Genomic DNA, 12,744 nt, shown 5'->3' on the forward strand with positions numbered 1-12,744 from the left:
TTGATGGTTTTCTGACATCAGGAATCTAACCTATACAGGTGAAATTCGAAAAATGTGAATATTGTGCAAAAGTTCATTAATTTCAGTAATTCAACTTAAAAGGTGAAACTAATATATTATATAGACTCATTACAAGCAAAGTAAGATATTTCAAGCCTTTATTTGATATAATTATGATGATTATGACTTACAGCTTATGAAAACCCCAAATTCAGAATCTCAGAAAATTAGAATATTGTGAAAAGGTTCAGTATTGTAGGCTCAAAGTGTCTCACTCTAATCAGCTAAACACCTGCAAAGGGTTCCTGAGCCTTTAAATGGTCTCTCAGTCTGGTTCAGTTGAATTCACAATCATGGGGAAGACTGCTGACCTGACAGTTGTGCAGAAAACCATCATTGACACCCTCCACAAGGAGGGAAAGCCTCAAAAGGTAATTGCAAAAGAAGTTGGATGTTCTCAAAGTGCTGTATCAAAGCACATTAATAGAAAGTGGAAGGGAAAAGTGTGGAAGAAAAAGGTGCACAAGCAGCAGGGATGACCGTAGCCTGGAGAGGATTGTCAGGAAAAGGCCATTCAAATGTGTGGGGGAGCTTCACAAGGAGTGGACTGAGGCTTCAAATGTCGTATTCCTCTTGTCAAGCCGCTCCTGAACAACAAACAACGTCAGAAGCGTCTTACCAGGGCTAAAGAAAAAAAGAACTGGTCTGTTGCTCAGTGGTCCAAAGTCCTCTTTTCTGATGAGAGCAAATTTTGCATCTCATTTGGAAACCAAGGTCCCAGAGTCTGGAGGAAGAATGGAGAGGCACACAATCCAAGATGCTTGAAGTCCAGTGTGAAGTTTCCACAGTCTGTGTTGGTTTGGGGAGCCATGTCATCAGCTGGTGTTGGTCCACTGTGCTTTATTAAGTCCAGAGTCAACGCAGCCATCTACCGGGACATTTTAGAGCACTTCATGCTTCCTTCAGCAGACAAGCTTTATGGAGATGCTGACTTCATTTTCCAGCAGGACTTGGCACCTGCCCACACTGCCAAAAGTACCAAAACCTGGTTCAATGACCATGGTATTACTGTGCTTGATTGGCCAGCAAACTCGCCTGACCTGAACCCCATAGAGAATCTATGGGGCATTGCCAAGAGAAAGATGAGAGACATGAGACCAAACAATGCAGAAGAGCTGAAGGCCGCTATTGAAGGTGTGTGTGCACGATTCTGCCTTCTAAACACCTTTGATTGACAGCTATCATTCAAGCGGCAGTTCAGCACCATGGATAGCGTCTTGATGACTATAATCATGAAATGAAAGGTTTATTATTTATGCAGTCTGCACATCGTAGAGCAGGACATTGCTCTATTTTATTCCCAGCACAGTATTTGGGAGATGGTCAAAAATGTTACATTGCAGAGAATTTAAACAAAGCATATAACTCTTTAATTGATCCACGGCACTAGTTATTAGTAAAACGGGAATGACTTATAGTCCCATAATAAAGCATAACATGGCCATGCAATTTAAACTACTATTTAAAGACTTAAGTAGTCATAGGAGTTGTGGGCTGAGCAACTGTTGTAATGTGGGAGCTCTCCACAATATCAAACCTGACTTATCACTCACTAGGGCTACTGTTGCACGCTCTTCGAAAGGCCCACATTCATCATGAAAGGTATGAATTGATTTTAGATCAGGTTTGCCATTCCATATTTACCATCATGAACCGAAAAATCTATTGTTACAACAATAAATCTGTAATAACTTAGTAACCACCACTACAATCAATCAATCAATCAATCAATCAATCAATCAATCAAATACATTACACTGAAAGCTTAGCATAGGTTTTAATGACATAGCACATTAATCATTTATGGTATTTATTCATTTATATTTCATTGGTATTTTGGCAGGAACTATGGTTATCATGTTACATTTTAGTAAGGCTATTCATTAAAATCACATGTATAAGGTCTAAGGCTAGGGAACCAGGTTGACTAAGAAATGTGCTTCAAGTGGTAACAACTAAATTAACTGCTTTTATTCAATTCAAAAAATATTATTTAATATGACTGAATTCACCTGGTTGCACCGAGAAAATTTATTTTTAAAGATTAGATCAAAATGGGTAATCAATGTTACAGTTAGTTACAACTTTTTACAGTGTTATGCACATTTTCTTCAAGAGTGCTGTTCTTGTAATACAGGTAGCAGAAATTCACTTTGGATCAAAGCAGTAATAACTGCTTCTCTGTGCACCTCCTCTCATGAGTCACCATAGCTCACTCTCAGATATAAGTCTAGAGACAGTCTAGAGTGGCTCCTAATGGAGACATTAAGAACCCTGCCCAAAAACAATCACAAATCATCTTGCAATAGATAGTAATTTGTTGCTGACTAAGAGCCTCACACTCTTAACAGTAAACTTAATCTGCATTACTGACTGATGTGACACTGACCATTTTTGTGACCAATTCTGCACCTGTTCAGCTTACGGTTGAAGGGCACAAGCGCCCTGCAGATATTGCACCTGCACAAACACGCCCACTAACGGATGATATCAGCTTAAATATATACACAGACATTTTTCTCTGTCCATAAGAGGTGAGGAGGTATCTCAAATCCGTCACTCATTACCGTGAGGCTATTAAAAGGCTTTAACACTGACTGTAATGTCATGTGAGTGGAAGGACCATAACATCATTCCATACCTGTCATGCTCATGACATTTTTGTGCAATGCATAAACTGAGAATTTGTTACAAATGGTGGTTTGAACTACACTGTAAAAACATTTTGTCAGGTAATCTAAAAAATGTGCTTCATATAACAAGTCAAGAAACAAATAAACAGGTGTTTATTCAACTTTGGGCAATTTTATGTCCCAGGGGTTGATTTTCATTCTTTTTTTTTTAACTAAAAGATTTCAGCTTTTTTTCTAGTTGTTCTATTAAAATAATTGTGTCAGACCCAGACATTTAAAATGTGAAAATTCATTATATAACATAAACATAAAAATAAACATTTTTACATATTAAAACTATGATTATCTAAACAAATAGTGAAATAAACAAACCGTATTTAGGCCTATTGTGTGAAAATTATCTCTATCTTTTGAAAGAAATATGATTGTCCCACACAATGTGTGCAAATTGTATTTAATTGGGTACAGAGAATGTTAGCTATGAAATAAGCCTTTTTTTTTTTTTTTTTTTTTTTTAAGTGATTTCCATCACCAATTCTATTAAACATAATTTGAGGTGTGGTGGACACTGTTGTGTGAATTTTTATGACAACCTAATAAATAAATGATACAAAAATCATGTGATACAAGTAGCTACATACACTTTTGGACATTCTTAGTAGACAAATTAATTAAACTACTAAGAGTGTAAAAAATTTAAAACAAGACTTTATATAGGCTAGGCCTATGCCCATAGAGGTAAACGAGACTGACGTTAAAGAAACACATATTGTAAGTATACTGAACAGCAAGTTATCACACACAATAGGTTTCTATACCAAAAGTACACATCACGTTTATTGCTTTTCTCACACGCAGAGAAGACTATGCTGTCATTCAGCCGTGCACCTGTTGCCCACACATGTACACTTAAGAGTAGGCTGGTAAGCGCGACCCGCGGCAAAATGCCAGAAAGGAAGCCGCGCGTTGCTGGATCTTGGTCTTCCATAACACCTCAGCAGTGCCACAGGCTGATAGCATCCATGCCACGCCGCATTGAGGCAGTAATTAATGCAAAAGGGGCCCAAACCAAGTACTGAGTACATATGCATGATTATACTTTTCAGAGGGCCGACATTTCTGTATTTAAAATCCTTTTTTTTTATTGATTTCATGTAATATTCTAATTTTCTGAGATTCTGAATTTGGGGTTTTCATAAGCTGTAAGCCATAATCATCAAAATTATATCAAATAAAGGCTTGAAATATCTTACTTTGCTTGTAATGAGTCTATATAATATATTAGTTTCACCTTTTAAGTTGAATTACTGAAATTAATGAACTTTTGCACGATATTCTAATTTTTCGAGTTTCACCTGTATAACAAGAATCAAGAGCTTTAATGTTAGACTTACAAAAATGTCCCTACTCAGGAACAAACCAGACTCACTAAGAGTTTGATAAAAAAAATTATTTTGAGAAATGACATCATTCCTAAGCCTAGAGGAATTGGCATGGATTTCAGAATTGGAAGATTAAGTTGAGGTGAAAAGTAACAGCATGAACAAGAAACTTCAGGGGAGTTCAGCAAAAAAGTAGATTCACTGTCCAATGCCATCCAAACCAAAGATAAAGACTTAGAAAGAGAAGACTTTCCGCAAAAGCAGAACTACAGTGCTTCTTGTGTCCCTTTCATCTAAAGTTCAGAATTTTTTTCCTATTTCAGGCATATAAAAGCTTCAATGACAGGTAAAGTGAACATCTCTCTATCTTACATCATCTGTAGAGTCTTTCTATTAAATGACCAACTCTCTTTTGCAGTGCTCCATGCAACCTCAAGAATCCTGTTGCAGTGCAAGGTGCCCTTATACTGTAAATGTAGCTAAGCACCTGGGAAACCTGAAGTTCAAAGTATGGGAGTAGATGTTATTTAGATGCACATACAGTATTAACAGATTACATACAAAAAATGCCAGCTGTGGCCTTTTCTCTCTCTATGTTTTCTCCATAGAGTATTAGATGTGGTTGGTGCCAACTAACACTATACACGCAATGGGGAAGGTGTTCTTTCAGGGGAAAATACCCTGCGGAGACCACATCCTGCCCAGGCTGGGGAGGTCAACATGTGGCAAATACGTCACATGGGCTTGCAAGCCACACGTGGAAGCAGCACGGTGGTAGGTCCTGCCTAATGAGGGAGGAGCTCTACAAACACAGCAACCGGGGGCAGAGGGGGCTGCCTAAGGGAGATGCGGGTCTGCCAAGAGGGGGACTGTACCGCGAAAATTACGACACAAGGGGTTACCGCAATAACTGGCACCTGTGGAGCACCTATTCCAGTACAGAGTAATTAGTACCCGTAGTGGGTCTGTTCGGGAATTCCTCTGCCGAATTCGTGAGCCAGAGGGATAGGGAGGAAGCACAAGTTTTGTGGGCTCGCCTGGGAGTAAGAGTGCACGTGTTCGCCTCAGAGGAACACGGGATGAGACCAACTCAACCCAGCGATTATAGAATCTCGCAAATGTATTGGGTGTTGCCCAGCCCACCACTCTGCTAGGGAGGTGCCGTTGGCCAGTGCCCATGAGGATGCCACACTCCTTATTGAGTGTGCTCGAACCTGCAAGGGGCGGGCACGGCCTGGGTCTGATAGGCCAGTGCAACGGCATCGACGACCCAGTGGGCAAGCCTATTTTTGGAGACAGCGTTCCTTTTCTGCTGTCCACCAAAGCAAACAAAGAGCTGCTTGATGTAGGGCCTTGCCAAATCAAAATGGCAGCAGACACCACATGGCCCTATGTTCTATGATCAAAGGTGAAACATTGAACTCTGTTTCCAGAGTCCTTCACAGTTTCACAGCTGGATGTGAAGTCCCGCCCATGTACCTAATCTGAAACGCCATTGGTCAAAAAGCGGCCTATGACCGATGACATCATCTTGTCAACAAAACTAGCAGCCAGATTTGATTTCAGCCTCTCTGCACCCGGCTTCTAACTCAGCGGCTTGAAAAGAAACATACAAAGGAGTTTCCCTCCTTCTGGACAAAGGACGAATAGGCCACGTTTTTCTAAGCTCACCATTTTCCCATGGTAGAGTAAGATTAATTTAGCTTTGTTCCAGTCTAGTAGTATACGTATTACAACCGGTTCATTAATTTTCACTGGAAGACAACAGTGAATTTATTTAGAAAATGGAAATGCGACCAGCTTCCCTACTCCCTCGTTTTCTATCAATGTTGACCATTGCCTACATTTCTCTTCGTTACCGGACACGAGGATAAAGCAGAGATGCGTCTTTTCGCTTTTCCAGATCGTTTTCTCCTGACTGCTCAACGCAACAGGAATTCAAATGGACAACCCTGCTGAAATCACACAGGATTTCCCAAGAAATGCTTGTATGTTTAACTCTGATCGCTGTTTTAATTTGTGAGAACGTCAATTTTAGGTGAAATGTTGTTTATTGAGTGATCTGAACTAGCGATTCAGTCCCACTGTTACCAGCATTTATCCTCAGTTAAATTGCATGCACCCCTGTTTGTTCTCTCTCTCTATCTCTCTCTCTCACTGAAATTCATGGAGTAAGCAGCACCACGGTTTATGTCCAACTCAGGCTGGTGTTTTCAAATTGTCCTGCCTGTTTTGTCAGTTCCTTTGTGTGCCTGCTCATTTCCACCCCCACGTGGTATTAGCTCCATCACCTGGACCTAATCCAGCCATCTTTCTTTCCCTCCACATTCAAATAATCACTGGCTCCGCCCTTTATTATCTAATCCTCCATTTTGAATTTAGTTTCCATTTTGAATTCAATTCGCCATTTTAAACCTAGTTCTCAATGTTGAAACCGATCCTCCATTTTTTAAACTAGTTCCCCATGTGGAGTTTAATCCACATTTTGTTTTCTTTGTTACCGAATCTAGACACACACCCACATACATACATACATTAGCATATAGCTCCACTATTTAGTTAGGATTTCCATGTTAAGTTTTTGTGTTATATTCATATAGTATTGGCGGTGTTCAGTGCTGTTTGATTATAATAAATCTTGTTATATTATAATAAGAAGTGCTCCTAGTTGTTTGTTTGAATATTGTGTTGAAGCCAGCCTCTGCCATGTCAATAACTCCCCTATTACTTCAGTGTATTGCTATTTTGTTGTTGTTAGAAGCCAACTGTAACCAGATTTCTGTTGGATTCGTACAGCAATAATTTGACTAGTTTCTTCCCTTTTTGATTATTTTGATTATTAATCAAAATACTCAACCTTAAGGGTAGGTTTTTATTAGACTTGATCAGTCACTTACTATAATTTTTTTCTTGTCAAAGAGTGGTTCCCCGAGGATAGAATTTAGGCAAGGCAAGGCAAGTTTATTTATTTAGCACATTTCATACACAATGGTAATTCAAAGTGCTTTACATAGAAGAGATTAAAATAAGAATAAAAAAATAAGAATAATTGAAACAGTTTAGAATAAAATAAAATACAGTACAAACAGTCGGACACACAGTGGCACAGTGCTCATTCAGTAAATGCACAGCTAAACAGATGTGTTTTGAGTCTGGATTTGAATGTGACTACTGTAGGAGCACATCTGATCTCTTCTGGAAGCTGGTTCCAGCTGCGGCTGGCGTAATAGCTAAAAGCAGACTCTCCTTGCTTAGAGTGAACCATTGGTATTTCTAGCTGATGTGATCCTAATGATCTGAGTGATCTGTTGGGTTTATATTCAGTGAGCATATCTGCAATATATTGAGGTCCTAGCCCATTGAGTGATTTATATACCAGTAATAATGTTTTAAAATCAATCCTTAATGTAACTGGGAGCCAGTGTAAAGACCTGAGGACTGGTGTGATATGTTCATATTTTCTGGTTCTGCTCAGAATCCTGGCAGCAGCGTTCTGTATGAGCTGCAACTGTCTTATGGTCTTTTGGGAAGGCCAGTGAGGAGTCCATTACAATAATCCACCCTGCTGGTGATGAAAGCATGCACAAGTTTCTCTAGGTCTTGACTGGAAACAAAGCATCTAATTCTTGCAATATTTTTCAGATGATAGTATGCTGATTTAGTTATTGCTTTGACATGACTACTGAAACTAAGGTCTGACTCTAGAGACACACCAAGATTCCTGACTTGATTTTTAGTTGTTTGACCCCTAGTGTCAAGGTATGCATTCACCTTGAGAACTTCATCTTTGTTTCCAAAGACAATGACTTCAGTTTTGTCTTTGTTTAACTGAAGAAAGTTTTGGCACATCCAACTGTTAACTTCATCAATGCATTGGCACAGGGAGTCAATGGGGCTGTAATCGTTAGGTGAAAGGGCTAAGTAGATCTGTGTGTCGTCTGCATGTGGTAAGCAATTTGGTTCTTTCTCATTATTTGGCTCATTGGGAGCATATACAGGTTGAACAGGAGTGGCGCAAGAATTGAGCCTTGAGGGACTCCGCATGTCATGGACGTCCACTCAGACTTATGGTCTCCTATACTCACATAATAACCTCTCCCTTCTAAGTATGACCTGAACCATTTTAGGACCATCCCAGAAAGCCCCACCCAGTTTTCCAGCCTGTCAAGAAGTATGTTGTGATCGACAGTGTCAAATGCAGCACTGAGGTCGAGTAGTACCAGAACTGATAATTTGCCTGTATCAGTATTTAAGCGAATATCGTTTATTATCTTTATGAGCGCTGTCTCTGTGCTGTGATGAGATCGGAAACCAGATTGAAAATTGTCAAAGTATCCATTTGAGTTCAAGAATTTGTTCAGCTGATTGAAGAAAACTTTTTCAATGATCTTGCCTATGAAAGGAAGATTTGAGATCGGTCTATAGTTGCTTAATATGGTCTTATCCAGATTGCTCTTTTTCAAGAGGGGCTTGACAACTGCAGTTTTCAGGGAGTTTGGAAAACTCCCAGAGAGAAGTGAAGAGTTAATTTAATGAATTAAATTCCATTATTTAATTGAATTAGTAATTAATAATTGATATAATTTATAATATAATATCATATAATTTCTGATAATAAAATGTATCTAAACAACCAGTAGCACCCTACACTTGGAATGTCTAAAGCACCGTGTGCGGTCCAAATAGGTGCGCAAAGCAACCACCGTACACAGCAACGATAAGGCTCGGTCTGCCTCCTCCCGGGGCAGCGCTTGCAGGTTCACTACCTGGTCCCTGAAGGGGGTCGTAGGAACCTTGGGCACATAGCCCGGTCAGGGTCTTAGGATGACATGAGCATCTGCCAGACTGAACTCCAGGCAAGTGTCGGTGACAGAGATTGCTTGCAGGTCCCCAATCCTCTTGATGGAACTGAGCACAATCAGGAGGGCCATCTTCAGGGAGAGAGCTTTTAGCTCAACTGAATCTAGTGGTTCGAAGGGGGTTCTCCGAAGGCCCGCAAGGACCATGGAGAGATCCCATGAGGGGAACAGGCATGGCCTGGGAGGATTCAACCTCAGGGCGCTTCTAAGGAACTTGATGATCAGGTTGTGCTTCCCTAAGGGCTTACTGTCCACTGCATTGTGGTGAGCCGATATAACGGCAACATACACCTTCAAGGTGGAGGAGGACAGCCACCCCTCCAACCTCTCCTACAGGAATGAGAGCACTGCGGTTCTTCTGATCGGGAAGAGCACCAGTTTGTGAACAGACACCACTTTAGGGTGTAGAGCTGCCTGGTGGAGGGAGCTCTGGCTTGGTTGATCATGTCTACAACAGCTGGTGGTAGGCCACTTAGATCTTCCTCATCCCGTCCAGGGGGCAGATGTGGAGGTTCCAGAGGTCACGGATGCCAGAGGGTGCCACGTCCCTGAGAAAGAAGGTCCTTCCTCAGGGGAATCCGCCAGGGAGCTGCTGTCGCAAGGTGGGTGAGTTCCGAGAGCCAAGTCCGAGTGGGCCAGTAAGGAGCCACTAAAATTACTTGTTCCCCATCCTCCCTGACCTTGCACAGCACCTGTGCAAGTAGGCTCACTGGGGGGAAATCCGTATTTGCGCAGCCCCCAGGGCCAGCTATATGCCAGCGCGTCTGTCCCGAGGGGAGCTTCCGCTGTTGTGTTGAGGCTGCCCAGGAGTGGTGGGCAGCGACGGTTCATGTATGCTACAATCGCGGTGCTGTCTCAAGATGTGCTTGCCCTGAATCAGCGGGAGAATCCTCAGCAGGGCAAGCAATACAGCCAGCCACTCTAGGCAGTTGATGTGCCAACTTAGCTGTGGTCCTGTCCAGGAGCCCGTTGCATACGGCACCCATCTGGATGCATCAGTTGGTGCCTGAGCACCTGGTCCCTGTGGGCACACAGCTACTCTCGAGAGTGAGCTAGAATCAGCCAGTCGTCGAGGTAATTAAGTATGTGGATGCCTACTTCTGCGATCTTCGTGAAGACGCGAGGGAACAGGGACAAGCCAAAGGGGAGGACCTTGTACTGATACACCAGGCCCTCGATCGCGAAGCTTAGGAAGGGTCTGTGAATGGGCAAGATCGAGATCGTATGTCCAGGGGAGTGGCATGCAAATTCCACTTTCCATTGGAAGTTAATGGGGGCAATTTTTGGAGGGTTTTAAAGGTAGAAATTTGAAACTTATAATTTTATAAAAGCATTACATTAATTCTTCTGTTAAAACTCATGTATTATTAGAGCTGTAAAGATGTTTAAATCTTAATTTTTACAGTCATTAGGGTTTGTTGACATTACATTTTCATGGCAAGGAAGATGTAAAATTGGCTATAACTTAACACAGACAAGGTTTGTAAGCGATTTCATCACACTAAATGTCTTGTGGCTATACTTTTGAAATAGGGATTTTAATAGTGATAGTATTTTAACGTTTACAGATTGGCCCCATTCACTTCCATTGCAAGTGCCTCACTAGAACCCACATTTTTGCTTTTTTGAAACAAAAGGTGGGATGAGTCTAAATGTATTTTTATGTAAATCAAAATTATGCCGAACATGATGTCAACTGAGCTTAACTTGCATTGAACCCGGAATATTCCTTTAAGGCAAGTCAGGTCACTTGGTGGCCATGTTTGTAACACCATTGTAACACTTCACATGATGCAATTTTCTATGGATACAAGTACAGCTCCTATTTACTTGAATGAGGAAAGACAAAAATCATTAGCTCATATCAGACTAAAAATAAATATTTTTTATGGCTGGTCCAGCTAATGCACAGACACATTCTCTATGAAACCTGACAAGCGATGTCTCAATTAAAAAAATTATTGGCTCTTTAACCTCTAAGGAGGGACTACCATATATTCATTATGAAATTCCATTTGAAATATTTTAATATCTTTTTAATGAAGGGATATTTTAAACATGATGTCACACCAACTGTTCATATGCATGTCACAAAGTTTATGAACAACATATTCTGTTTCAAAAATAAAACATGAAATCGAATTAGAACATCTTTGCATTGTTTTGTATTGTTATAAAAAGTGCAATAAAATTAGCATTTAATAAAAGTGTTTAACGAGTTTACGTGTTCATGTTATCTTGAGATAATGTTAACCCTCTGATGGCTTTGTGACTTTTCCTCCATTTCCCATCTGAACATACAAAAAAAAATTCTTGATTCGATAAATCTAAGTAGAAAAAGAAAAAGAAATGAAAAAGCGACACCTTTGGTACTCAGGGTCAGAATTGACCGACCATTGATAATGAATGGGAAAGACCAAAAAACAGAGCTTTTTTTTTATCTGTCAAACTCAATCAATAAATCAGCCACAATTCAGAAAAAAATAATAATAAACAGACAGAAATTACAGGGTGAGACTTTAAAACATTCTCAATGCAAAACATACAAATCAACTCACACACACATACACACACACACACACACACACACACACACACACACACACACACACACACACACACACACGCATGTTGTGTTTCCATGTTTTATGGGGACTTTCCATAGACATAATGGTTTTTATACTGTACAAACTTTATATTCTATCCCCTAAACCTAACCCTACCCCTAAACCTAACTTTCACAGAAAACTTTCTGCATTTTTACATTTTCAAAAAACATAATTTATTATGATTTATAAGCTGTTTTCCTCATGGGGACCGACAAAATGTCCCCACAAGGTCAAACATTTCGGGTTTTACTATCCTTATGGGGACATTTGGTCCCCACAAAGTGATTAATACACGCTCACGCACACACACACACACACACACACACACACACACACACACACACACACACACACACTCTCACTCATGTTGGGTTTCCATGTTTTATGGGGACTTTCCTTAGACATAATGGTTTTTATACTGTACAAACTATATATTCTATCAACTAACCCTACCCCTACTCCTAAAACTAACCCTCACAGAAAACTTTCTGCATTTTTACATTTTCAAAAAACGTCATTTAATATGATTTATAAGCTGTTTTCCTCATGAGGACCGATAAAATGTCCCCACAAGGTCAAATATTTTGGGTTTTACTATCCTTATGGGGACATTTGGTCCCCACAAAGTGATAAATACACAGAGAGAGAGAGAGAACCAGGGCATCAGTAAGTGGAGCTCTACATCCATCTTTTGGTCATTGTTGGCATTAGTCTGATAGTTTGAAATTGCTAAATGTTTACTCTTATTCTTCTCTTTTATACTCTAATTGAATTTTCAGAATTTTGCAGTTCATTGCTGTTTCTTGATGTTCATTTTCTTTTCATTATTATACATTGAATTTGAGTTATCACATTTTTATGTTTTAAATAAATAATTGGTAGAAAAACTATTATTCTGTGTCTTCTTTTTGTAACACCATGGTCAGGCTTGATAACAAGCATAATGGCATAAACTGCAAAAAAGGACACTTCAAATCAATTTTAAAATGCTAAACTTTGACAAATAATAGATTGATAATGTCTAAATATCTATCCAAATGCATATATTGTGCTAAAATATAAAATTAGGTTACAACAAGCCATCAGACTACACAGTAGATAACATTTAGAAATGTACATGTAAATAAGATCAAAATAGCATAAAATCCCTAAAGAAATGAATGATTTTATTTTTCTTACTTCAGGGAAGAATAAATGGTAG

This window comes from Xyrauchen texanus, chromosome 20 (genome assembly GCF_025860055.1).
Source record: "Xyrauchen texanus isolate HMW12.3.18 chromosome 20, RBS_HiC_50CHRs, whole genome shotgun sequence".
NCBI classification, from domain to species: domain Eukaryota; kingdom Metazoa; phylum Chordata; class Actinopteri; order Cypriniformes; family Catostomidae; genus Xyrauchen; species Xyrauchen texanus.